The sequence below is a fragment of the Pituophis catenifer genome, unplaced genomic scaffold (assembly GCF_029215685.1).
Source record: "Pituophis catenifer annectens isolate HBS135680 unplaced genomic scaffold, rPitCat1.0.hap2 SCAF_14, whole genome shotgun sequence".
Classification (NCBI taxonomy): domain Eukaryota; kingdom Metazoa; phylum Chordata; class Lepidosauria; order Squamata; family Colubridae; genus Pituophis; species Pituophis catenifer.
This window is the reverse complement of record NW_027256894.1, coordinates 11179659-11206465: the sequence shown is the minus strand read 5'-3', so window position 1 is coordinate 11206465 and position 26807 is coordinate 11179659. Positions and strand designations below refer to the sequence as shown.

The 26807-nt window shown below is 42.2% G+C and overlaps 1 protein-coding gene across 1 annotated transcript in view; it reads right to left on the bottom strand.

Moving 5' to 3' along the window:
• The window catches only part of AKAP13 (A-kinase anchoring protein 13), a 276145-nt gene that overhangs the window by 93618 nt on the left and 155720 nt on the right, over positions 1 to 26807 (bottom strand). The gene's annotated exons all lie outside the window — the stretch shown is intronic.

The window sequence follows — 26807 nt, the reverse complement described above, 5'->3', positions numbered from 1 at the left end:
TAGTCTTGAATCACTTTTGAAGAAAAGCCTAATGACAGGCAACTGCCAGGAGGAGATGGGGGGGGGGGGGAACGGGACACTCCCTCCCCTCTTGACCCAAGATCGGACGTCACTGTTTTGCTCACTGCCCCAGAATTCTGTGAGAGCAGAAAATTTAATTGCAATTGTGGGAATATGATTCATCTCTTTGGAGAGAGAAGAGGTGGGAGGAGGCAGGGCAGCCTTCTTCTCCTCCTACGGCCCCGATTCATTTTCTCTTCCAAAAGGGGGAGAAACCAACCGCACCAGGAAAACTGCAGTTCTCCAAAAGGGGGATGGATGGATGCTGACTCTTGCACTGATCCTGGGAAGGACAACTTTTGAATATTTTAAGGGCAAGAATTCAGGCCCAGAGCTGTCTGAAATCTGCAGCACAGCCCTCTCTGGCTCAGAGCTTCTCAAAACACAGACAGGAACGGGGTGGGGGAGGGAAAGGAAGAGGCATATTCAGGACTCAATTCTGCTTTGAGCAGAGAAAAAGAAACAAAATGCTCGATTGACTTGTGCAAAGGAGGGGAAAAAGTGATTCTCCCCCCCCTCTTTTTTTTTGTTCTTAGCCAAAGGGTTTTTTTTTTTTAAAGAGTGGACCCCTCCCCTTCTCATCTTTACCTTCGCTTTGGCCAAAAGCTCTCACTGACTGCCTCTGCTTCTCAATGGCTTATTCACATCGACCAAGGCTGGAGAACACACTGCCACACAGTTTCCTGTTTTTGAGATCATTGAGTCTTTTTCAGCCTCCGTTTCAGCCCAGGCTGATCTTTCAAGAGATGAAATCTTCCTGTAGTTCCCCTTCCCCACCCCACCCCATGTGGTTTTAACCCTGATTCTTGGTTATAAGTGAAAGAAAAGAAAAGAAAAGAAAAGAAAAGAAAAGAAAAGAAAAGAAAAGAAAAGAAAAGAAAAGAGGGAGGGAGGGAGGGAGGAATAAAGGAAGGAAGGAAGGAAAGAAGGAAGAAAGAAAGAAGGAAGGAAGGAAGGAGGAAAGGAGAGAAGAGAGGGGAAAGAGAGAGAGGAGAGGGAGGGAGGTAGAAAGATGATAGATAGATAGATAGATAGATAGATAGATAGATAGATAGATAGATATAGATATAAATAGAGATAGATAGATATAGATAGAAGATAGATAGATAGATAGATAGATGATAGATAGATAGATAGATAGATAGATAGATAGATAGATAGATAGATAGATAGAGGTAGATAGGTAGGTAAGTAGGCAGGCTGGCAAGCAGGCAGACAGGCTCGCTCTCTCCCTGAGCAGCCTAACAAATATTTCAATCTCCCTTGAGTGGTTGGTGCCATGTGAGAATAAAGGACAAAATCTGGGGAAGCGGATATAAATATCACAACTATCCAGGTAAGGGATCCAGGGAACACAAGTCACACATTTTTCTCCCTATGTACAAAAGTGGTCAATGAATCCTGGCCAACACACTTAGGTTTATTCCATTGAAGCGCTCTTATCATTATCCCTTTCCTTTAAAAAATATTCATTTCCCCCCACAGTTTCCCTTGTCTTGTGCTTCCCTGTAACATCTGCCTGGTTGCCATAATATCTCCATGGCCGGAGACACTTCCACTTGGAGACCAGCAGAAAGTCTGGAATGAGGACCGAGTGTGACAGTTGAGAAGATTCATGTAAGGCAGCAGCCCTCAACCTTTTGGGTACCAGGGACCAAGTTTGATGGAGAAAGGATGGCAAGGAAAATGTCCTTGGCATCCTTTCCGCCCTACCTGTGTGCATCTGATCGGTCACAGTGGGAAAACCAAAGCCAGATGTGATAGATCTTTGGCCTCATCCATTCCCTGAGCATTTCTGGTATTATTACGGTGGAAAAGATGGCAGAGTTTGATTAAGATGGAAAGCAAACGGAAGGATGCTCCATAATCTGATTTCAATAGGGGGTAAACGAGGGGAGGAGTGCCATCTATCATGATAAAAAATATCTTGCGAAGGTTCGAAGGCCCCATGACGTGGAGGAAACGTGTTAAAATTTTCTACATGAACTCCAAGCCCCTTAAAACCTTATAACAAGATAATTATCTAAGTTCCTCTGGACTAATTCTAGCATGCACACACACACACAAAGCGGGGGAAGGGGAGAGGGAGAGGGGGGGAGGGAGGGAGAAGGAGAGAGAGAGAGACACACTTGGAGAATAATATGCAGCATTAGATATATTAGATGCAGAGAAAGCATGATCTGCTAATTATGGTTTCCGAGTGCTGTAAAAGCCAGATGCTCTAGGCAGGCACCAAACACAAATCTGGATAATTGAGCTGAATAATTATTATTCGGAGCTGAATAATTCCGTCAGTAAGAGCTGGACCGACCAGAAAGCTTACTACGTGGGATCTTACTAGAACACATTGCTAGGACTTCACATCTTAAGCACTGAAATGTAATTTGGAGGGCTCCATTGACAAGACTTTAATCAGTGATTGACCACAATACCATACTTCTTTAAACCATAGTTTGTTGGACCCCAAAGGAGCCTGGTTAACATGCAATGCAAAGCCATAAACCATGATTTTCCAAAGCACAATCATTGGATTCCTATTATAAAATGTCTCTCCTTTAACCGAAACTTGATTACTGTAACCGCATCTGCACATTTTGGGGTAGTTTGTGGAAGTGGTTTCTCATTGCCTTATTCTGGAATTATTATTATTTTTTTAGTTCTGTCTAGCCTACAGTCTAAAGATGTCATACTGGTCACCCATCTAAGTATTGAACCGGCTACAGCAAACCAGGCTTCAGAGGTTGTTAGGGAAGCACCAGATTAGGAAATACCACGAAACTTGTGTTACCTCAAGGGATGTAGGAGAGTATTACAATAGATTGAAACCACCCCACCCACTTCTTCCCCCTTTTCCCGTGGGCAAAAGAGGGATGGAAGGGAAGACATAAGGACAGTCTTGAAAAAAAATCTGCTATTACAGCCTGACCAGTGGTGGGTTCCTCCCGGTTCGGTCCGGTTCGGCCGAGCCGGTAGCGGTGACGATATGACGTCACCGAACCGGTTCTCCCCCCGCCCTCCCACCCCACAACGTTATTCTTAACTTTTATTTGGTCCCACCCCCAATCTATTGCTGCCACCTGAGTCCCAGCTGATGACTAGAGGGAAAAAAAACTGTTTAAACTCTTGCCGCGGGGCTTCAAAGGGCCGCCCTACAGCTGATCAGTGTTAAAAGCAATGAGTCGGGTCGTAAGTGCGAGGACTGGTCGTAAGTGCGAGGACCTTCCAGAAATGACTCTGACCAGCTAGCCACACCCACCTAGTCACATGACCTCCAAGCTACACCCACAAAATAAACCACGCCCACAGAACCGGTAGTAAAAAAATTTAGAACCCACCCCTGAGTCTGACTCAAGGTCATTTTAGTTTTCCTGTGGAGTTGACCAGCTGATCTGGTTTGAAGACTCAACCCTGCTTGGCTTCTAAGAGTAGATAAAGCCATCCAAGTGTTGCCAGCTGGTGGAACACGTATATAAGCCCAAAACAGTTGTATTATGATTCAGTAAAATCTGTGGATCTATACGTGGCTAGAAAATAGAAATCAAAACAAGAAATAAGAATGTAAATTGAAATTTGATTAATTGGCATCTAAGAGTATTGAATTCTGGTAAGGATGAAATATTGACTATGCTAATAAATAGGATGTAAGTATATATAACAATTTAGTTTATAAGAATGCTCAAAATGGTTGCACAAGAGTAAGAGAATGATTAGGAAGATTGAATTCAAAAGTAAAGATAATTGTCGATGCAGAAAGTTGTGAAATATTATATGATGTTGTTATTTATGTTTTGTATTTTACTGTTTGGTGTAAGTATATGTTTTCTTTTTTTTCTTTTTTCTTTTCTTTTTCTTTTTTCATTTCTTTTTTTGTCTTTTTCTATTATGTTTTTGATTTTAAAAATGTAAAATATTTAAAATATTTAAAAAAATGAGGATCTGACAATTCCTTCTTAAGGTTATATGGAGCTATCATGTTTATTTATTAGTCATTGGCTGGGTACAACACTTCATATTCAGTCATAATGCAAATTGTTTGGTTTGGGTTTAGTAGTATTCATTCATTCATTCATTTATTTATTCATTATTCATTTATTCATTATACTTTTATACTATCCATCTACCCTAAAAAGTGATGCTGGGTGGCTTACAAATTATAAACGTAAAAACCAGTTAAAATATTAAAAGATTAAAAAAACACAGAATTAAAATATTATTAAGAACTATACTAAAGTTTAATTGTGAGAGCTAAGAACCAGATGGGATATATGAAGCCAGCTGTGATGATTTGCAACCCCCAAAGTGTATTGGGAGACATTTTCAACCTAATTTAATTTTTTACATATATAAGAGGTAGGGGATTAATTTTGCAGAATTGCTTCCCCTCTTTATAACTATAATATCAAGCCTAAACCAGTCCTCCACGACTGAGTAGCAAGATTCTCAGAGTCTTCTTTAACCAGATTTATTGAAATGGAAAAAGAAATGTAGTCACAGAAATCTTTGCCACTGGATACTTACTCTGCCACCCAATATATCTCTAAGGTTATTACAGCAGATCTTTTTTTGCTTCCAATCTTTTCTGCAGGCTCAGAATAGTCTATTAAGTCTGGTACTTTTCCTAATTCATAGGACAGGGATCTACAACCTTAAACACTCAAAGAGCCATTTGGACCCGTTTCCCACAGAAAAGAAAACACCGGGAGCCACAAAACCCTTCCCGTGCCTGACTATTTCTTGAGCCGCCACAAAACTAGCATATGTAGTTGAATTAAACATTCTGTTTTCTTCTGAAACTTTTCTTTTCTTGGATTTATCCATGGCTGGCCTACTGGGGGTTGAAAAGCTCAATAAATCGCGTGCCGGTGGGTGTCGCACATTGGCAGTTGTGACGCATATTTTGAGTGACAGGGAGCCGCAGCAGAGGGGTGAAAGAGCCACATGTGGCTCCAGAGCCACAGGTTGCTGACCCCTGTCCTAGAAGAAGAACAGGCAGAGCCTGGGGTGAAGTCAAGAGAGGAATCAGCCTGGACTCATTACATTCCCACAAATGTTCTTAGTCAAACTTCTGTTGAATTCCATTAACTCTTATCTAGTGGCAATTTCATGCTGACTAAATTTGTTTTAGAATCATTAGAATTATTAGATTCTTGTGTAAATGCATGAGCAAGAAATCATCTTAACTGGAACTTAACATATAGTCCCGATTACTTCTGTCTGAGAGTCCTGGCCTCATCTTCTTTTAAATTCAGGCCTAGTTAGAGCATTCAAAACCTAGCGTTAAGGTGAGATAAATTGAGTTTGACTCAATGTAGATGCTAAAGATTTATTCAGATTGGTTCTTGTCTTCTGCTGGGACCCCAAGGAACAAGGTCAGCCTCTTGACAAGGTCACACTTAGGGATTTCTCAGTTTTTCCAAGAGATGGCCAGGGAGAGAAAGAGTCGCTGAAGGAATGGAAACATTTAGAAATATTAAAAGAGAAGAGTTTACATGTATGCAGAAATGACTCAGTCATGATGCAAGAGTGGGGATAGATGAGTATAGCCCTAGATTATACAACAAACTGCATTTTAGTCCGATATATTAACCAAAGCTTATCATAGCCTAACAATTCCTTTCAGAGAAGTTGCTTTTAGTATATGTTACTGAATGAGTATCATCTTCCTGCTTTCAGTGCTTACAAAGATCTCATTGGTCCTCTTTGGTTCATGATGCTATATCCCTGCAACACGGGTAGAGCTTTCCAGAAAAGGATGGGGTTTGTGAGGCATGTGGGACGTGGTGGCTCAGTGACTAAGACACTGAGCTTGTCGATTGAAAGGTCGGCAGTTCAGCGGTTTGAATCCCTAGTGCCGCATAATGGGGTGAGCTCCCATTACTTGACCCAGCTTCTGCCAACCTAGCAGTTTGAAAGCTCGTAAAAAATGCAAGCCTGGCCTGAGAAGGTAAGGGGATGGAGTAGCAGCCAGGGCAGAGACAGAAAGTTACAGAGAGAGTGGGAGAGAGAGAGACATAGAGAGATAGAGAGAGAGGGAGGGAGGGAAGAGAGATATGTCAAAAGGATTTTGTGGTTCCTGGTGTTTTTTAACAACTGGTTCTCTGCCCTAATGACCAGCTGGGTAGGTGTGGCTAGGGGAGGTCATGTGACTGGTGGAAGTGAGTGACATCGAGTTGGTCATGCCCCACCCAGGTTTTGTGGCTCCCTGTGTTTTCTTTTCTGTGGGAAATGGATCCAAATGGCTCTTTGAGTATTTAAGGTTGCAGACCCCTGGTATAAAGCAACAATCTGTGCTGAAGTGCCATTGAATTGAGCTTTTGTATTCAATAGGAAGCCCTGGTGGTGCAGTGGTGAGAATGCAGTATTGCAGGCTAACTCTGCCAACTGCCAGCAGTTCGATCCTGACTGTCAGACAGTTGTTTATGAAGAAGGTGACTGAAGGTGGTGACTGAGCCACGGTGGCGCAGGGGTTAGAATGTGGTACTGCAGGCTCCTTCTGCTGACTGCCAGCTGACTGCAATTTGGCAGATTGAATCTCACCAAACTCAAGTTTGACTCAGCCTTCCATCCTTACGAGGTTGGCAAAATGAGGACTCAAGATTGTTGCGGGCAATATGCTTACTCTGTAAACTGCTTAGAAAGGGTTGTAAAAGCAACTGTGAAGTGGTATATAAGTCTAAGTGCTATTGCTATAGGGAGCCTACTAAATCCTCCTGTTGACTTCAACCAAAACTCTTGGAGATCTAGAGGTGACGGCACTACAGTGTGCTTCTCAGGAGGCATTGTACTTCTGAACAAGGAATACAGTATGTTTTCTCAGAAGCTACAAACTGTACTGGATATGCATCGAGACCTTTTCCATCAGCATGGTCTGAGGTTTTGCCCACAGCGGGACATGCCAAATTCCAAGCAACCCAACTTTCCAAACCACCTCTCCAAATTCCACCTCAGTTCTCCCGCTGTGCCTAAATACTCAAACTGAGGGACCCAGGGAGATATGCATTTAAATCAGAACACCTTTGGTTGAGTTCTGTATTTGCTTTCGTTTTTCAGGGGTTCAGCTAAACATCTTCACCATTAACAGCTGCCGCCTCAGCTTGTTCTGGGCAGGCCGCAGTTTTCTCATGCTGTAAACAGTTGTGGTGAAAAATAGCCAAATTGGTTACACACACAATTCAACCCACTCTGTTTTGCTCAGAATTATATGGAGTCTCTAAATCTATCATATATAGGTGGCCTTTTTCAGACAAATTCTTTTTCAACTCTGGGGCAAGGAAGATACGGCTCAGACCTTGTCTTGCTCAGGAAGATAAATCTATCTCAGCATCTACTTCTGTCCTACTATCGCAGCACCATTGAGAGTGTCCTGACATACCGCATTCTTGCATGGTATAGGAGCACGCATGCTTTCGGCACACAACAAGAAAAAGGCTAGCCATCACTGCTCTAGGACAAGTGAAGAGTCAAAACAATATCTATAAAGGAGAATATTTGTAGCTCAGGGTTGAAATGAAGGACCCTCGGTGCTCTCTGAGGTAATTTTTTTTTTTTTTTAAATTTGATTTATATGCCGCCCTTCTCCGGAGACTCAGGGCGGCTTACAATGCGGTAAGCAATAGCCTTCATCCTTTTGTATATTTATACAAAGTCAGCTTATTGCCCCCACAACTGGGTCCTCAAGTTGTTTTCTTGTGGACGTTTCATGACCCAAATTAGGTAACCTCATCAGTGCTAGACAGAGGAAGGGTCAAGAGGAACATTTTGTATCTGTTTTGAAGAAGCTGTATTTCGTCGATTTGTTTGTGTCCATTTCCGTGGACCTGCTCCGTTACATTAAGCCACGATTTGTTTAATCACATGTGTAGGAGTGAAGAAACCGCAATTCTCAGCCCAGCATTATTTTGGGGACTCGGCAATGCTCAAAAATTGCTGGAGGACCTTTGGTGGAAGATGGGACTTCTTGTTCTTCTTTTTTTTTTTCAGAGAAACCTGGGGATACGAAGGACTCCAAAAAAACCCGACATCAACATCGCCTGCCGAAGAGATGCTTCCAAACTGCTTCATTAAAAACATCTGGAAGAACTGTGTGCTTTCCAGAGCTTTTGGTGATGTGAACCAGCTATTCATTTCCAAACCAAAGTCTGGGGCTGCAGATTTTTAAGGCACACCCCTCCCCCTGATTTTCTTTTTTTTTTCCACCCAAACTGTGCTGTGGCTGTTCCATCCCTGCCCTCCCCCCCTCCTCCTTGCCTTCTCCTTCCACTCGCTGACCTTTTTTTTTTAACGACAAGGAAATCGTAAAGTCGCGCAGAAAACAGAGAGCCCCTTTGATATCTGTTTCGCATTAGGCTAGCCACATTGTTATGAAAGCTTGAAAAATGATGCAATCTGGAGAAATACTGTGGCACTCTCATGGCCAGAGCTGCGCAGCGGCTCAAGACAGCAAACAGATTCGTGAAGAAAAAGGCAGGGCAGCTTGAAAACTGGCTAAGCTTTTCCAACCATAATCCAATTTGAAATCAGGAGATATGCTCGGAGCTATTAGCCCCCACCGGCCCAGAGTTAGAATCCTCTTTTAGTAAACAAGGCCCCATGATCAAGTCATGGTTTATTGACTAGGCCACCACCACCTGAGCAAACACAACACACACAAAGATACAATTAGGACCATTGCATTTTGCATAACCCAGCTGGAAGAGAACCGGAAGGACAGCAGGCCTCTCTCTGGTCCTCCAGTCCCAACACATTTGCAACTCATAGCAAATTTGAAAGAAGGAAACTCTCACTGTTGGGTCAACAGGGAGATCTGCATCAGCTACCAGGGCAAGCAAACCACAAGGATCTTGTAACGATGTTAAAGCATCACTTCAGAGAAATCTCATTTGTGATTTTCACGTGGGTACCCTAAGAGCTGCCAGGAGAAGGGAACAGCTAAGGAACAAGGGTCGACTCAGGAGTAAAGCCACAGGTGGACGGTGAATGGCCCCTCCCATAGGGAATAAAGAGGAGCGAAAGGGGAGGGGAGTTTGCAGGAAACAATTAGTTCGCTTAATTGGTTCGTGACTCTCAGAGACTTCTTGCCAAGTTTTGAAGATAGGTCTGTGTCACTGAAGACAGAGGAATTCACATATTCATAGTCAGTTGTATTCATGCCGGCTTTAGCAAACTTTAGGACTAAAAGCTAAGCGACCCATGTTGAGAATGGGTTGAGAATGAGGCAGAAGATTCTACAAATGACCCCTGTGGCTGTCCCCAATTTAAGGTAAGGGTCCCTGTCCAGTCGTGTCCAACTCTAGGAGGGGCAGTACTCATCTCCATTACTTAGCTGAGAGAGTCAGTGTTGTCCGAAGACTTTTCTATGGCCATGTGGCCAGCATGACCATACACTGAGGTGCATGGAATGCTGTATACTGCATACTGATCTGTATCCTGCACGAGTCAAAAAGAGGGCTGTGAAAATATCTACAGACCCCTCACATCCTGGACATAAACTGTTTCAACTCCTAACCTCAAAACGACGCTATAGGGCACTGCACACCAGAACAACTAGACACAAGGACAGTTTTTCTCCAAATGCCATCACTCTGCTTAACAACTAATTTCCACAACACTGTCAAGTAATTTACTAAGACTGTATTACTATTATTCTTCTCTTCCTTACTAGTATCTATCTCTTCCCACTTATGACTATAACCATGTTGCTTGTATCTTTAAAAGATACAAGTCTTTAAAAACAATTGTATTGTTTTTATTTGTTTCCTAGTACGATTTGATAGCTTATTAGTAACCTTGACTATTATTAAGTATTGTATCTTTTTATCCTTGATGAATGTATTTTATTTTCCTTATGTACACGGAGAGTATATACACCTAAAACAAATTCCTTGTGTGTCCAATAACACTTGGTCACTAAAGAATTATATTCTATTCTATTACCTTCCCACCGAAGTGGTACCTATTTATCTACTCGCATTTGCATGCTTTCGAACTGCTAGGTGGGCAGGAACTGAACTAAGTAATGGGAGCTCATCCCGTCGCGCAGCACTCGGGTCTCGAACCCGGGCTGTCAGTTTTCCAACTGACAAGCTCAGCATCTTTAACCACTGAGCCATCATGTCTCCCTCATCCCCAACTTAGCACTCTTAACTGTCATGCTGGCTATGGATGGCAGGCGCTCCAATCTCACAGATGGGGAACAGGAGGCTAGTAAAAGCTGACCTAGGCAATAGCTAGTAGACTGAACCATAAATCAATATAAGGTAACATGCTCTTCTCTTCACAGTTTCCACTTGTCCATTAAATAGAGTTCAGGGGCATGCTTTTCTGTTAAGAACAAGATGGCTACTGATGCAATGTAGATGCCATCTAGTGGCAGATACTATTCATTCACAGAACAAAGTAGACTCGAGATTTTTCATTCAGAATAGAGCTCTTCTAATCCAATCCTCTGCTCAAGCAGGAGAACCTATACCATTTCAGACAAGTGGTTGTCCAGCCTCTTCTTAAAAGCCTCCAGTGATGGAGCACCCACAATTTCTAAAGGCAAGCTGTTCCACTGGTTGATTGTCCTCACTGTTAGGAAGTTAATTCCAGGTTGCTTCTCTCCTTCATTAGTTTCAATCCATTGTTTCTTGTCCTGCTCTCTGGTGCTTTGGAAAATAAGTTGACTCCTCAAATAGTGGAATACGGCTATCATGCCATCCCTACTACTTATTTTCTCTTGACTAACCATACCTAAATCTTGCATCCCTTCTTCATATGTTTAAGTCTCCAGGCCTTTAACCATCTTAGTTGTTCTTCTTGCTAACCCAGTCATTTTGTTCGACCCTTCCCTATCTTGGCAACCTCCAAATAAGTGGGCAAAGCCTCAGAATTCTCTGTAATGGCCATTCCTGACTGGGGGAATTCTGGGTTCACATATCAGGGAGGTAACCAAGGTACCATATTGATTGGCTCGAATCAAGCTCTCTAGCTGTCCTTTCCTCCTACCCCCAGAACAGAAGTGGGTTTCAGCAGGTTCTGACCAGTTCTGGAGAACCGGTAGTAGAAATTCTGAGTAGTTTGAAGAACCGGTAGCAAAAATTCTAACTGGCCCTGCCCCCATCTATTCTCTGCCTTCCAAGTCCCATGTCACTGTGTTTTTGTATTTACCAGATGAGCTCTTATTTTTGAACTCTAAGACTTACCGTAGCTTGCCAAGTTCTTATCTTTAAGCTAACTGCGCATGTCTACATTCCTTCACTTTTTTTCTTCTAACTTTCTTTGTTCTCCTGCCAGGAGAGGTCCGGCCAGAAGAGGTGGCCGGCAGGAACATTGCCAAGATGTAACTAATTAGATTAGTGAGATGTTTTATTTTCTTTATAACAAATAAATGAGTTTTTCTTAGAAAACATATCTTCGGGTTTATTTTCTTAAGTATACTTCAAGGAAAAGCCTCGATTCATCCTCTAAATCAAGGTGCGATTACCCAAAAGCAGAATGGGATTAATTGACACCCTGACACCCCAGCTGATTGGGAGGAAATGGGGATTTTGCAGTAACCTTCCCCTGGATTGGGGAGGGAATGGAGATTTTACAGTATCCTTCCCCTGGAGTGGGGTGGGAATGAGATTTTACAGTATCCTTCCCCTGCTATGCCCACCAAGCCACGCCCACCAAGCATGCCATGCCCACCAAGCCACACCCACAGAACCGGTAGTAAAAAAAAATTGAAATCTACCACTGCCCCAGAACTAACCTGACTATGAGGGTTTGTTCTGTTTCTCAGGGGCTGTGCTTTCCTAAGCACTCAACAACTTTAAATGAAGAGATTAAACACACCACAGAAATTTCTTGGAAAAGAAATTTGTTGGAGAGAGTACTAAAGATACGTATGAAGAACTAACTGATTGGAAGTTTTTGCAACTTTGGACGATTCGTAAAATGTTTAATTCCTTTCTCCTCTTCTTGTCTACGTATTCATCACTTTTTATTCCAAGGAGTTTTTTTCCCCTAAATAATTCCCGTTGGATTGCCTGTTCAAATTTTGAAGGGGGAAATGAAATACCGTATTTTTCAGAGTATAAGACGCACCTTTCCCCTCCCCCCTAAAAGAGGGTAAAAATTTGGGTGCGCCTTATACACTGAATGTAGCCCCACCCAGCCTCTGAAATGGAGGCTTCAGAGGCTGAAAAAAGCCTCTGAAACCTCCATTTGAGAGGCTGAAAAAAAAGCCTCTGAAACCTCCGTTTGAGAGGCTGAAAAAAAAGCCTCTGAAACCTCCGTTTGAGAGGCTGAAAAAAGCCTCTTAAAGGGAGATTTGAGAGGCTGGGGAAAAAAGCAAGTCGCAGAGCTCACAATCAACAAACCTGTTGCTAAAGTTCACCTCCAGTAACAGCTGATTTGGGGTATTCCAGGAAGCCGATCCACCCCTAATCAGCTTTTTTCTTATTTCCCTCCCCAAAAACTAAGATGCATCTTATTAAGGTGACCAACTTTTTTACAATGAGAAGGAGGACACATGCATGTGTGCCGTGTTGTGTTTCGGTAAGAAGTAAACAAAGCCACTTGTGCGCGGTGCACTCTCTCAAAACAATTCTCCTGGGCGGAGCGCATGAGTCTCATAATCGCATCTCGCCGCACTGTACCGAGCCTTGACGAATCGTCATGTCAAATACAAATACCTCATATCACACGCAACGGATCAGATCGGCATCGATCGAATACGGAGATTTACAGATTAGTCTTCAAATATCGAAAAGGAGGACATGTAGGAGGACACTTTTCGAGAGAGGACAGAACTTACAAAAGAGGGACTGTCCTCCCTAAAGGAGGACGATTGGTCTTATAGTCCGAAAAATACGGTAATGGTGGCAATAATAATCAAAACAATAACAACGTGATTCTTCTCATCCTGAACAGGCTAAAATCGAAGCGGAGCAATTAGAAATAAAAGCCTGTAAAAGCACCAAGCAGGATTTTTTTTTTTTTTTTTTGCAGTCAAAAACTTTGCTTCATTGCTAATGAAAAAGGACAAAAGGCGATGAAGACACTAACTTGTTTGCCTTTTCAAAAGACAGAGCAAGAAGCTTTTGGGGAAGGCCAAAGCTCCCCTGGACTCCATCCATAATTGGAATGGGGCTGCGATTAAAGCAAAGAAATTCTTCTACCATACAAAGCACATCAATAATGACAAAACTAATTGGCCCTTTTTAGTTCTGCTTGTTTGCAAGAGGCAACTGGATGGCAAAACTAAAGACCAAAACACCTCAAGGAGGAAATATTAAAGCAGTAGCAGAGTTTTAAAGATTGCTGCACTTTAGAAAACTGATAGAAATAAAGACCAAACCAGCAGGACACAACTCAGTTCAATTAGATTTTTTTAAAAATATCCTTCCTACTTTTCTTGACCATCCAAAACTCCAATGGATAGGCCCTATCACACACCACTTCTAAAACATATCCTCAAAATCTTTTCCATGGTTAAACACCTTCAAAGAATGACATGTTGGAGAGCTTGGAACACGACCAGAAATTCAGCAACACTATTTTGATAAACTAGTTTCAAAGGCAGGAAAAGGAGACAGCCTCATTTCAGAGCAAAGGAAGAATAAAAAGGTAAAGGTTCCACTCGCACGTATGTGCTAGTTGTTCCTGACTCTAGAGGGCGGTGCTCATCTCCATTTCAAAGCCGAAGAGCCAACGCTGTCCGAAGACGTCTCCGTGGTCATGTGGCCGGCATGACTCAATGCCAAAGGCGCACGGAACGCTGTTACCTTCCCACCAAAGGTGGTCCCTATTTTTCAACTTGCATTTTTTACCTGCTTTCGAACTGCTAGGTTGGCAGAAGCTGGGATAAGTAACGGGAGCTCACCCCGTTATGCGGCACTAGGGATTCGAACCGCTGAACTGCCGACCTTTCGATCAACAAGCTCAGCGTCTTAGCCACTAAGAGTAGCACTCTCCAAAATCTCCAACATTGACTAGCAGAAATTTTTCACGATTTCAAGTTGGAACTGTTGAACCCTACCTGATCTTTCGTGATGGAAGATCCCAGAAGGTATAATTAGAGACAGTACCTTGTACAGGTGTAGCTTAAGATATGCCCAACCTTGAACTTGGCCTCCAACTCAACCAAAAGAGACAGTGGGGTCTCAAAGTCATTGTAAGAAAGCTTTCCAGATAACCAACAGAAAACTGATTATGGTGAAATCAACAAGCTTAGAATAAAAATATTTGGAAGGTAGAGTCAGAGAATCAGAGGTGATTCCAGAGCAAAGCATGAACAAGTCATTCTTTCTATTTAAGGACTGGTTAATTGGTTGGTGGGCAATCCACTTCTCATCTCCACTTCCGTATGAGGCCAATTATTCAGGATCAATCTTGGATGTTTCTGAAGTAGGTACCAAACACTGCCAAAGGAGTGCTTCAAAACATTAAATTAAAAAAAATATATATTAATGAATCCCATATGAGGATAGTGACATTATTGCCTGGTTTCCTAAGAGGATCAAGTTCTCCTAAAGAAAGTTATTTTGGGCAGATGCTTCAGCGGGAAATCCATCAAAAGATCTAAGCAACTAGAGATAGATGACTGACAACCCACAAGTTTGCTGAAGCCACCAAAGCAATTTCACCCGGTCCTGGTTTTTTTTTTTTTTTCTTCTCAAGACTTTTTATAAGAAATTTATCCCGCTTTTATAAGTACAAGATCTGGTATAGACATAGTTTTCAATAGGTTGTTTCAATGAGTTTGTAATTTAATATACTTTGGTTTTATTCAGTGTTGGTGTCAGCACTTCAAGCTGCATTTACTCTAGTGCTGACATAAGAAGGAGAAGTGGAAGCGTCTGAAAAGGGACGTTTGACTTTTCACCTACTTATTTTCCCTGGAGATAATATCCCCTAGGAGATAGGATGGGAGGGGGGAAATTCCTTTGAGCTGGAGCGGTAGATTAGGGGTAGAATGACTTGGAAGATGGCCAATGAGTGCAGGGGAGTGGGAAACGGAAAGGGTGGGTTTTGGGTCTGGAAGTCAGTGTTGGCTTCGATGGAGTCGGATTTTAGAATGTCGTGCTTAATAAATAAGAGTTTTCCTTCAAAGACTTTGTTTGAAATGCAATTTATTTGAGACAACCTCGAAACCTGCAGATGGTTTGTTGGGCATTTATTGGTGTAAACCATTACTAGTCTTTAAGATTCAGCAGTATATGTATTTAATCAACAAACAAATACATCAGAAGGCACAAAAGAATTGCATACTGTAGGGCCGCCTTTTGCAATTTGTTGTGGCTTCTAGATGAATTGGGACAATCCAGATATGAAAGGTCAACATGCTGGATGAGCATTTGGGGAACTGTCCAACAGGGGACCAGGTTGAAGAACATTGTTCCAAGACATTCGTACTTGAACCTCAGGGTAGGGTAGGGTACGGTAGGATAAGATAGAGTAGAGTAGGGTAGGGTAGGGTAGGGTAGGGTAGGGTAGGGTAGGGTAGGGTAGGGTAGAGTAGAATAGAATAGAATAGAATAGAATAGAATAGAATAGAATAGAATAGAATAGAATAGAATAGAATAGAACAGAACAGAACAGAACAGAACAGAACAGAACAGAACAGAACAGAACAGAACAGAACAGAACAGAACAGAACAGAATCTGGAAGGGACTTTGGAAGTCTTGCATGCGTGGCAGAGACCCAAAGACTAGTTGGCCGGCGGGAGGTGTGTGCGCATGCACGGTGCAACTGAACTGGGGCAACGGCTCGTGTGCCATCAGAGAGGGCACTGTGTGCCACCTCTGGCACACATGCCATAGGTTTGCCATCACTGGACTAGACCTGCCCTTTTATATCCAGTGAAGTTAGTCATAGGTAAAAGACACAGGACAGCAGTATGAATAACGTATAACTTGAATAACCTAGCTGCCAAACGGAAAGTCTTTGCTTCCTAATTTTTGCATTATTCTAATTGCATTAATAAAATAAGCATTAAGTTAAAAGATTATTTAGAAGTACGCTTGGTGTTAGACTTCACTCATTTTTACTATCCTACCATCAGGGATCTACGATCACATTACATTTCCTTTTTGGCATAATGAGAAATCTACTGATCAAGAGGGATGTCTTATTTTCAGATAAACTTGAATTCTGCTATCATGTGTATTTCTAGAAATATTAAGGGAAGCAGCAGCAGATGGCAGCACCGTCTTCAATTCCCTACCTAGACTTTCTTTTTTTAAAAGACTCTGGCTGAAAAAAAGAGTCTGTTCCATTACCAGTATCACTCTTTGTTTGCTTAAAAAAAAATAAACAGAAGAAGGTCTTCTCACATAGAAGTCCTACAAAGGTCTCCCCAGTAAAAACATGGTTCTCTTTGGACATGTTGAGCCTACTTAATTAGGAGCTAATTAACTTTTTCGGGAAGTTCACACATTATCATAAATTCAATGTATAGGTTGGATTTGTTTCTTTACTTACAATATTTGCAAATTGCCCAATCATCTGAAGTCAAGAGCCAGCGCTGTCCGAAGAAGACGTCTCCATGGTCATGTGGCTGGCATGACTCAACGCCAAAGGCGCACAGAACGCTGTTGCCTTCCCACCAAAGGTGGCCCTATTTTTCTACTTGCATTTTTTATGTGCTTTCAAGCTGCTAGGTTGGCAGAAGCTGGGACAAGTAAAGGGAACTCACCCCATTACACTGCACTAGGGATTCGAACCGCTGAACAGCCGACCTTTCAATCGACAAGCTCAGCGTCTTAGCCGCTGAGCCACCATGTCTCTCCTTATCATGTATATCTTGTATAGATCATGCCAAATCATAATGGTCTTCTTTTTAACAAAGTAGCCAGTTAGTTGACTATGGAAATTCCATAATATTTCTTGAGCTCAGCAAATCATTCAACAAAAGTATGGGATTTTAGTAAAGAAGCTTGCAAAATGTGGGCTGGACAGTGCCATTAGAGAGCATGTCAATGATTCCACAACAAAACGGAAAGAAGTGTCAAATAGTGTACCAATGTGACTTATTCTATGCCCTATGTTGTTTGACATATTTATTAATAATTTGAATGAGGAGATCAGAAAATATCAAATTTATGGTTTACTTAGTATAGGAGGATAACACAGAGGACAATATTAAAAAGATCTTGAATTTTAAGAGGGACAAATGGAATGGGAAAGTTCGATTCATTTAACCATCATGTCACTACTGTAACAACTGCATTGATTCACTTAATAACTGTGGCAAGAAAGGTTGTAAGATGGGACAAAAATTTACTTAACAAATGTTTCACTTAGCCACAGAAATTTTAGGCTCAGTTGTGGTTGTAAGTTGAGGACTACCTATATTATGAACCATTCTGGGTGTGCATTTCAGAAAAAAAACACTAGAACATGTACAGAAACTGTTTAGGTTGGCAGAAGCTGGGACAAGGAACGGGAGCTCACCCCGTTTCGCGGCACTAGGGATTCGAACCACTGAACTTCCGACCTTTCGATCGACAAGCGCAGCATCTTAGCCAACTGAGCCACCGCATCCCTGTCCTCTTTCTTTACTGCTTCTCTTTTCCTCATCTTAATCATTAGTTTCTCTTAGCTTTTGTCTTTCTTCTTTAAAGAATAATAATTAATAGAAGTTTTGTTAATGAAGGGGGGGGGAAAGACATTCATAAGACGGTTCTCCTCCTGAACTATAGGCCAACCGCCAAATTCTCAGCAACAGTCATGGTGACTAGGAAATTCTCAAGAGTTGAAGGACAGGCAGTCAAACTGCAGGCGGCAACAACGGAGGAGAGGAAGGCAGGGAGTGGGTTGCTTTGAAAGAGGAAAGAAGTGACTAAACCTTCCCGGATGACAGTAACAAGTCCCAGCTGTCTACATTCATCAACCCTGCATGTCAGATAATCATCACTCTGAAAAACCAGAGAGACTCCAGGGTGCCAGGCATCCCATTAAAATCAGAGGAGGAGAAACATCTATCCCTACCCTTCCTCACTGACATTATCTGTTGTTGTTAGTTGCGAAGTTGTGTCCGACCCATCGCGACCCCATGGACAACGTTCCTCCAGGCCTTCCTGTCCTCTACCATCCTCTGGAGTCCATTTAAGCTCACGCCGACTGCTTCAGTGACTCCATCCAGCCACCTTGTTCTCTGCCGTCCCCTTCTTCTTTTGCCCTCAATCTTTCCCAGCATTGGGCTCTTCTCCAGTGAATCCTTCCTTCACATTAGGTGGCCAAAGTATTTGAGTTTCATCTTCAGGATCTGGCCTTCTAAAGAGCAGTCAGGGTTGATCTCCTCTAGGACTTGATGGCCTTGCAGTCCAAGGGACTCACAGAGTCTTCTCCAGCCCCAGAGTTCAAAGGCCTCAATTTTTTGGCACTCAGCCTTCCTTATGGTCCAACTTTCACAACCATACATTGCAACTGGGAAAACCATAGCCTTAACTATACACACTTTTGACATTATCTGGTACCACTAAACACACACACACACACACAAAATTCACATCCCAGCAAGGACTGGTGTCTACCTTTGCAACTCGGCAGATGCTCAGAAGACCACAAAGAAAAAAGAGATGAGCCAGATTCAAATATGATAGAAATTATCCAGGGAGGAGCTTAAGGAGCTGTTGGAAGCGCTAGAGAGCAAGAATACTCCAGCTATATTGGACTACAACTCCTAACCTCCCCATCAAACGGTACAGGTAGTCCTCGATTTATGACCACAATTGAGCCCGGCATTTCTGTTGCTAAGTGAGACAGTTGTTAAGTGAGTTTTGTCCCTGTTTTACAACCTTTCTTGTCATGGTATTAAGTGAATCCGGCTTCCCCCGTTGATTTTGTCCGTCAGAAGGTTGCAAAGGGTGATCACATGATCCTGGGATGCTGCAACCTTCATCAATACATGCCAGTTGCCAAGAATCTGAATTCTGATCATGTTGACGATGGGAATCCTGCAACGGTCGTAATGGTGGAAAACAGTCCTAACTCACTTTTTTTTAAGTGCCGTTGTAACTTTGGTCACTAAATGAATTCTAAATTGAGAACTGTCTGTATTCTGCTCATGGGGAGTTGAAACCCAACGTACCTGAGAGCACCGGGCTATTTATTCCAGCAATCCCACCTCAGTTTAGCTTGCTCTACATGATCAAGGCAAGAAAGAGGAGGAGAGGGAAGGGCAAGGGAGGGAAGGCAAAGGAAGGGGAGGGCAAGGGAGGGAAGGGAAGGGCAAGGGAGGGAAGGGCAAGGGAGGGCAAGGGAGGGGAGGGGGAGGGGATGGCAAGGAAGGGAAGGGGTGGACAAGGAAGGGGAGGGGAGGGGAAGGGTGGGAAGGCAAGGGGAGGGGAGGGCAAGGGAGGGGAGGGCAAGGGAGGGCAGGCGAGGGGAGGGGAAGGAAAGGGAGGGAAGGGCAAGGAAGGGAACTGGTGGACAAGGAAGGGAAGGGGAGGGGAGAGCAAGAGAGGGAAGACAAGGGAGAGAAAGGAAGGGGAGGGGAGGGCAAGGGATGGAAGAGAGGGGAGGGGAGGGAAGGGGAGGGCAAGGGAGGGAAGGGAAAACTTCATGCATATAGCTTCCCTTCTTGTGCACCAATGGCTTGGAAAGAAAGGCAAAATAAACATGAAATAACGGAGAGGCAGCCCAGACCAAGAGCCTGGTGACATCTCTGGAGGAAAAGCCCTGATGTTAAACAGGCCAGTGCCAGGTTCTTGGAGCTCATTAGCCTGCCTGTCTCCTATCTTCTGGGTGAGAACAGTCACTCTCGGAAACGGCTGGGGCAATGGCACATATTCCCCCGATAGGCTTTGTAAGTGCAGGAAGGTCAAAAGGACAGTTCCTCTGAACATCATGAGAGGGATGCTTGCATCCATTTATTTTCCTACGTGACCTGCCTCTTTTAAACGTTCCGACCTAACGGGCAGTAGAGCCTGCCAAATAACGTGCCAACAAACCAAACTTTTCTTGTGGAAAAAAAAAGCTTCTGGGCTTTTCAGTTTCCTTCTTGCACAGTGAATTTTACAACTGATCCTTTGAGAAAAGGCACTTTTCTTTTTTCTTTTTGTGAGCTACAGAGGTGGATGATACATGAAAAAGCATCCCGAACAGCGGTTAGTTTCACTTTTTGTTACCGCCAGTTCACCGCGCACGCATCTTTTGTGTATGCGCCTTCCGTGCATGCACCTGGCCTCAAAAACATGCCTAAATAAGACAGCATAGAGCCGGGAAAGGGTGGAGGTGGGGCCACCCACCATTTCCCCTACTGGTTTGCCCGAACCGGTCTGAACCGGCTGAATACCACCTCTGATCCCGAAAGCTCATTGTGTAAACCTTTTCTCCATTTACCTCCACCAGAACTTTACTTAAAGAGTTGTTACATAAATATTTTGTTTCGGAAAAATCTCACCCAGGATATTGGCATCCCTGTGCCTTGTAACCACGATGCCCAGTCAGTTAGCTTTTATTCCTGGTTTGTGACTGTGGCTTACCTGTGGTTTCCCCGAAAATAAGACCGTCTTATATTTTTTTCTGAACCTCGAAATAAGCTCTTGGCCTTATTTTTGGGGAGGTCTTATTATTTTGGGGCGTGTGGAACAAGATGGGGCTCCTCTTGCCATCTTACCTGATTTCCAGCTCTGCGTTTAAATATTTTCGGGGAGGGCTTATATTCCGGGGGGGAGGCTTATTTTAGCGCATGCGCTCAAAAGCCCGATTGGGCTTATTATCAGGGGATGTCTTATTTTCGGGGAAACAGGGTATTAAGAAAGAAACCAGCCAGAGTTCAATGAAAATGAGGTAGGGTTTTAGAAGGCATACATTGAGGGTGAAGGTATCATCCACACCTAGAAAGGGGGTGAATCCCAAGATCTATATACATACAGATAGTCCTCGACTTACAATCATTTAGGGACCGTTTGAAGTTACTTTTAAAAAGTGACTTATGACCAGTTTTCACACTTACGACCATTGCATGGTCACGTGATCAAAATTTGGATGCTTCAGCCTCCAAATACATCAGAAGGCACAAAAGAATTGCATACTGATGTGGCACAGTGGTTAGAGTGCAGTACTGCAGGTTACTTCTGCTGACTGCCTGCTGCAATTCACCAGTTCAAATCTCACCAGGCTCAAGGTTGACTCAGCCTCCCATCCTTCTGAAGTGGGTAAAATGACTGCAGTCATTCGCATAATGACTATGGCCCTAAAGATCATAAAATGGGGCAAAACTCACTTAACTGCCTTGCTTAACAATGCAAATTTTGGGCTCCATTGTGGTTATATCCTTCTATATTAAACCATCTATGAGACATTAGATATACTTATTGGCAGGGACATCCTAGACTCAGTGAGTCTATCAAAATGTACACAGTTGGCTTTCCTGCCTTTGGGTCCCTTTCTGGTTTTATCAAATTGAGGGGGGATGACAGGTGCTCCTCCACATGTCACTCCACCGTTCAGTTGCCCCAAAATGAGGAACTGATGTAGCAAGGCTAATGTGAGATTCAAGACAGAATATCAGGATGATTGACCATCCAGTAGCTTCACTGAGCATTGAAATGGAGTCAGCTATGAATGAGTTGGGCAGCTGTATGGTTGGGCTGTAGATAGATAGATAGATAGATAGATAGATAGATAGATAGATAGATAGATAGATAGATAGACAGACAGACAGACAGACAGACAGACAGACAGACAGACAGACAGACAGACAAGATAGACAGACAAGACAGACAAAGATTACAGAGATGATAGGTAGATGGATGGATGGATGGATGGATGGATGGATGGATGGATGGATGGATTGATAAATGAGAGAGAGAGAGAGAGAGAGAAAAGAAACAGAGACAGACAGACAGACAAGATAGACAGACAAGATAGACAAGATAGAGATTACAGAGATGATAGATGGATGAATGGATGGATTGATAGTTGAGAGAGAGAAAAGAGACAGAGAAATAGATAGATAGATGATGGATGGATGGATGGATGGATGGATGGATGGATGGATGGACGGACGGATGGATAGATGAGAGAGAGAGAGAGAAAAGAAACAGAGACAGAGACAGAGACAGACAGACAAACAGATAGAGGTAGGTAGGTAGGTAGGTATTTTTACCCAACATTGCTTGGGAAATCTCCTTTTTAAGTCAAGCTTTTTTTCCCCCGTTTTGTTCTTGCCTTCATATGCAGCAACCTTATCCAAAAGGAAAAAAAATATTTTCCTTCCAGATTACATAATGCGGTCATCTGTTTTGGTAATGTCCAGGGCTTTTGAGCCCTTCTCCTCCCACCCAAGGCAACTGTCCATATTGATAAGTCAGCATTTGTTCTTTGAGGTCAATCCCACATTTCCCTCCCTGCATTTAAGGAGAAAGCTAACTGCCACTTTGAAGCGGAGCAGAAGCAGCACTTCATCTCATGCAATGGAACAGATTCAGTGGCAGGGAACAGGATTTAAGGGATTCTGAAGCATGCTTCGGTTTTTCCAAACAGGTTTTTGCATCTAGCAGCAATAATATCAAACACAAAACTGGCCTATTTGATACAGTGCTACATTTCCTGCTCAATAGATGCTTAGTTCTATATTTATCACTTTCTATGCTTCATCAGAACGGAGCTTTGATTTATTATTTAACCCCAAAGTAGTATTGCTAGGCCTAATGTCAAGCACAAGAAATCAGGAGGGACTCCAAGCAGTTCAAATGAATATATAGATTTAACCAAAGGTGAAATCCAATTTTTTTTACTACCGGTTCTGTGGGCGTGGCTTGGTGGGCATGGCAGGGGAAGGATACTGCAAAATCTCCATTCCCTCCCCACTCCTGGGGGAAGGATATTGCAAAAACTCCATTCCCTCCCCACTCCTGGGGGAAGGATATTGCAAAAACTCCATTCCTACCCAGCCAGAGGTAGCATTTTCTGGTTCTCCAAACCGCTCAAAAATTTCCGCTACCAGTTCTCCACAACCTGTCAGAACCTGCTGGATTTCACCCCTGGATTTAACCCAAGCTTAAAGCTCTCTACAAGAATCTGAACTACTCACGGTCAAAGAAAATTGCTGGCAGATAAGAGTCAACAGAATTCAAGATGGGCTACACTCAGATCTATTGTGTGTACAATGGAACTCGAGACTGATGATGCCTTTGGACCCTCTCTCTGGGGCTCAGCCTGGTCATCTCCTACATCCAGTCAATAGATACAGAATTAAGCAGTCGGGATGGCAAAGCCTCCCTCTTGGGCATGGCCAACACTCCAGAGAGAGTCAGAACCAAATGTCCATCAAAGACAACAAGACCCCCCTCTCAAATCACACCGCAATAATCTTGCCTGAGTATCTCCAAAGCATCAGTGATCTACTGAATATACCCGAGTTACCTCTCAATGCATTCTTCTTATATCGGAGAAGTATGCTGAACGTACTTACAGTCTACTTCATTCAAAATAAAACACACAAACACATTATTTATTTGCTTAGCTACCACTGTCACACATAAAGAGTGAGAACAACAGATTTTTATTTTTTTTAAAATTTGATTTATATGCCGCCCTTCTCCGGAGACTCAGGGCGGCTTACAATGCACTAAGCAATAGCCTTCATCCTTTTGTATATTTTTATACAAAGTCAGCTTATTGCCCCCACAATCTGGGTCCTCAATTTACCTACCTTAGAAACGATGGAAGGCTGAGTCAACCTTGAGCCTTGGCGAGATTCGAACCTGCAGTAATTGCAGGCAGCTGGTCTAAATAACCAGCTTAATAACAGGGTGCCTTAGACCACTGTACTACCACCCAAATTTGCCACCCAAATAACAAAATATAAATTAAGAAATCATGAAAACCCATGATTACTGGGACTGAACTGGCCTAGGTTAACATACTGTACATCTCAAAGAACCTTTAGAGTAGATGTTCCATCAGGAAACGAATTAAGATGGGAGGAAAAAACAGGTGCTAATAACAGATGCACTACATTGAAAAATTCACAATGGTCTGAAAAAACCGCGTATTCATAGAACATAGAATAACAGAATAACAGAGTTGGAAAAGACTTGGAGGTTTTCTATAGTCCAACCTCCTGCTCAAGGCTGGAGTCTCAGACTATCCCAATCAAAGGGTGGTCCAGGCTGTTTTTGAAAACCTCTAACTAAAGAATCAAAAATATCAGCTGCCCTAATACTCCCGTTTCTTCCCAGAATAGCCTTCTCTATTGTATGAAGGATCCTATCAGAGAAAAGATGGGATTGTAGATGTGAGGAACATTAAACAATGCCTGAAACTTTGTCGAGCTATTCTAGTTGGCTGGCTTAACATATTTTTTTTAACATATTTTTTAAATATTTTTAATTGGTTTATTATTTTAAATTGGGGCCAAATTAATATATATCCTTTTAATTGTTTTTAATGTTTGTATTGTATGTTTTTATCTGGCTGTACACCGCCCTGAGTCCCTCGGGAGAAGGTGCGGTATATAAATTCGAAATAAAATAAAAAAATAAAAATAGTTACCATAATGTCATCTTTCCGGTATTATGCCCTGAGAACTGAGATGCTTTTCTGGACTTATGACATCATCCCTTCCTTAGAGCTTCTGGTACATCCTAATCCTAAACCTAATCCCAAGGCCAGCTACTCTGTCATTTTGGATTATTATTATTATTATTATTATTATTATTATTATTATTATTATTATTATTATTATTATTATGGCTAAGAATTGTGGTTGGAGTTGCTTAAAATGCACCTCCTAGTAGTAGATGTGTATCTTGTGGATCCATTTCCAGAAGAAGGGGCACAAACCACGGGAAGGCAGGTTTTCCAAAAGTATCTCTTTCTCTCAGCTTAGATGGACTTTAAGTGTGAGAGCCTTGGTAGTACAGTCGTCTAAGGCACCCTGTTATTAAGCTGGTTATTAAGACCAGCTGCCTGCAATTACTGCAGGTTCGAATCTCGCCAAGGCTCAAGGTTGACTCAGCCTTCCATCCTTTCTAAGGTAGGTAAATTGAGGACCCAGTTTGTGGGGGCAATAAGCTGACTTTGTATAAAATATACAAAAGGATGAAGGCTATTGCTGAGCACATTGTAAGCCGCCCTAAGTCTCCGGAGAAGGGCGGCATATAAATCAAATTAAAAAAAAAAAAAGTGTTGAGTTTCTGAGCATTACCAATGCATCTTGGGTTGATCCATATCCCTCCCCTGCAAAACAGCCCTTTCTTAGCTCTACTAAGAGGCCATTCCTTGCAAACAGAGAGAAGAACAAGGCTTTTCGTTGTCCTTTTCATCCCTAATGGCCATTTCCCCCTGAAGCTTATGTTGCCCTTTCTTGGCTGGCTGAAAGTATCAACTGTGCTATGCAGAAGGCGTCAAGGGCCACCAATAGAAGGGAAGAAGATAGACGAGGTAAATACGGGAAGTTAGTTAAGGAAGAAGCATCTTTTTCACATCCATAAATTGACTTTTGCTTTCCTCTTTTGAAAAAATTAAATTTAACTCCTTCACCCCAAATCATCGCTGTTGTGGTTGTCATTAGTTGGACCACCACATGCATGTTCTGGTCCAGAGCAGAGCCCAGAAGAAAGAAGGCAAGAGAGAACCTTTTCCTTGCTCAACAAACAAACAAATCTGAAATGGCCAGATTTGTTCATTCAAAGATGCTTTAAAGATAGATAGATAGATAGATAGATAGATAGATAGATAGATAGATGATAATATAGATAAATAGATATATAAAAATATATGATAGAGATAGATAGATGATTAGATAGATGATTAGATAGATAATAGATGATATATAGATGATTAGATAATGATTGGATAGATGATAGATAAAGGTAGATGGATAGATAGATAGATGATAATATAGATAAATAGATATATAAAAATATACGATAGAGATAGATAGATGATTAGATAGATGATTAGATAGATAGATGATATATAGATGATTAGATAATGATTAGATAGACGATAAATGATTAGATAATGATTAGATGATAGATAAAGATAGATGGATAGATAGATAGATAGATGATAATATAAATAGATATATAAAAATATATGATAGAGATAGATGATTAGATAGATGATTAGATAGATAATAGATGATATATAGATGATTAGATAATGATTAGATAGATGATAGATAAAGATAGATGGATGGATGGATAGATAGATAGATAGATAGATAGATAGATAGATAGATAGCCAGATTTATTCATTCAAAGATGCTTTAAACCTTTGCATCCTAGACTATCCCAAAAAGACAGCTGCCCTTTTTCCTGTACAGTGTTCTGTTTCTTTAGGACCGGGCACGTATTTTTACAGGCATATCAGATCTCACATATCCATCATGCCAAACACCTGCAAATAGGACCGGGTGATGTATATTTTTGTTTCCCAGCAGAACTGATAAGAACATATAAACACGGAGGCATGGTTGAGTGTGTGTGAGTGTTTGTTTATTTCTTTATGGAATCCTTTGTGCTCTCCGAGCTTGTTTATTTGTTTGCAGACGCTTCATTACCCAACTAGGTTACATCATCAGTGCTAGTGATCAGTGCTAGCATTGATATTACCTAATTGGTGCTCCTGAAACCATTTTCAGGGAGCCTCCAATTTACCAGCCTGTCTAAAACACTGCACCTCCCAATTCTAGGTTAAAGATGCAGGATCAAAAGAAATCATGATGAGGTGATAGGAGGTTCTGCAAAACTAGATCTGTTCTTCAATTCCAAGTTATCCATTGGAGACATCAAGACGGTTTCAACCCCAAACTCACAAC